This window comes from Gossypium hirsutum, chromosome A02, assembly GCF_007990345.1.
Source record: "Gossypium hirsutum isolate 1008001.06 chromosome A02, Gossypium_hirsutum_v2.1, whole genome shotgun sequence".
In the NCBI taxonomy this organism is placed as follows: domain Eukaryota; kingdom Viridiplantae; phylum Streptophyta; class Magnoliopsida; order Malvales; family Malvaceae; genus Gossypium; species Gossypium hirsutum.
In genome coordinates this window covers 61,567,501-61,569,224 of record NC_053425.1, presented here as the reverse complement: position 1 = coordinate 61,569,224, position 1,724 = coordinate 61,567,501, and the positions used below count along the sequence as shown (strand labels likewise).

General features: G+C 36.4%; 1 non-coding gene across 1 annotated transcript; it reads right to left on the bottom strand.

Annotated features, from left to right (window-relative positions):
• Positions 1-1,346: 1,346 nt before the first annotated feature.
• LOC121216918 (small nucleolar RNA R71) lies at positions 1,347-1,453 on the bottom strand. Its single transcript, XR_005913133.1, has one exon. It is a non-coding gene; the product is annotated as a small nucleolar RNA R71 (small nucleolar RNA).
• Positions 1,454-1,724: the final 271 nt, after the last annotated feature.

Below are 1,724 nucleotides of genomic sequence, written 5' to 3'. Positions count from 1 at the left end.
TATTGATGTGCTTATTCAGAGGAGTAAAAGTCCCTGTCTAAGAGTAGATCTAACATAATTAAGTGGAGTTGATTGTACGCCTAGAGATAGGGTGACATAATTTTGCCGGATTAGGGTGAAACCTAATAAGGGAATCCATAGATCGAGTTAATGCAACACTAGGCGTTTTAATTAGAAAGAGATTTCAATTAATCAACCTAGGGTTAGATGTTGTTAGTCTCGAGAGAGATAATAATATAACTTAGGGATTTCTACGGATCAAGTCAAGTGAATAAACCGTCTGATTCAAAGTCAATAACAAGAGAAGTTTGGGTGGATTTTGCCCTTAGGTATTGTCCAAATCATTCAGTTTTCCCAAAAGTTATTTCCCCAATTTACTTTCTGTGTATTCTTAGTTTAGTAATGAGTTTAAATAAAACAAACCCCTTTATTTTTAGGCTAGATAATAAAAAGAAAAGTTAATACTAGTACTTTTAGTTCCTTTGGGTTCGACATCCCGGTCTTGCTATAAGCTATAATACTGTCCGATAAGGTGCACTTGCCTTTGTCGTGATAATAGTTAGTTTTCAAGAACGGACACTCATAAATTATAAAACTTATCACGATTCACAACACATCAAGTTTTTGGCGTCGTTGCCGGGGAACTAATATATTAGGAACATTTAATTTTTATTACTTTAGCCTTTTATTTTATTGCAATTTAAATTTTATTTTGATTTTTGTTACTAAATTTTGTTTTTCCTTCTGGCAGGTTTTTATAGTTTATGACTAGAAGAAACTCGTCAGGAACATTGGTTTTTGATAGTGAGATCGATCCCACAGCTCACAGAAACCGAAGAGAAATAAGGCGAAGCCTAAGATACACAGATAAAGAGCAAGAGGACGATATTTCCACCACAACCGAGGAGATGGCTGAAAATTAGGAAAATCCGCTACCTCCTACGATTGCTGCTGATCCAGTAAATCAGAATCCTGCTCCACGCACTATGTATGATTATGCTAACCCTAATTTAGTAGGAGCTAAGTCAAGTAAAGTTAGACCTGCTATTGCTACAAATAATTTTGAACTGAAACCTAACACTATTCAAATGATACAACAATTTGTTCAGTTAGATGGTTTGTAGGATGAGGATCCAAACAATCACTTGGTGAATTTTTTGGAGTTTTGCGACACTTTTAAAATCAATGGCATTTTTGATGATGCCATTCACCTTCAGTTGTTTCCCTTTTCATTGAAAAACAATGCTAAATAGTGGTTGAACTCGTTACCATGAGGGTCAATCACTACCTGGGAACAAATGACCGAAAAATTTTTACTTAAATATTTTCCGCCGGCTAAAACGGCTAAGTTGAGGAATGGTATCTCTTCTTTTGTGCAGATGGATCTAGAGACACTCTATGATGCATGGGAGAGATACAAGGACCTATTGAGAATGTGCCCTCACCATGGGTTACCTTTATGGTTTCAAGTTCAAACGTTTTACAACGGCGTGAACCCCTCAACAAGTCAACTTATCGACGCAGCTGCTGGTGGGACTATCAATAACAAAAAACTTGAAGTGGCTTACGAATTTATAGAGGAGATGTCACTGAATAACTATCAGTGGCAAGTTATGAGGACAAAGCTGACAAAAGCAGCCGGTGTTTTCAACCTTGACGCGGTTACTATGCTATCTAACCAGTATGCTATCTAACCAGTTAGAACTTTTAAATAAAAAGATTGA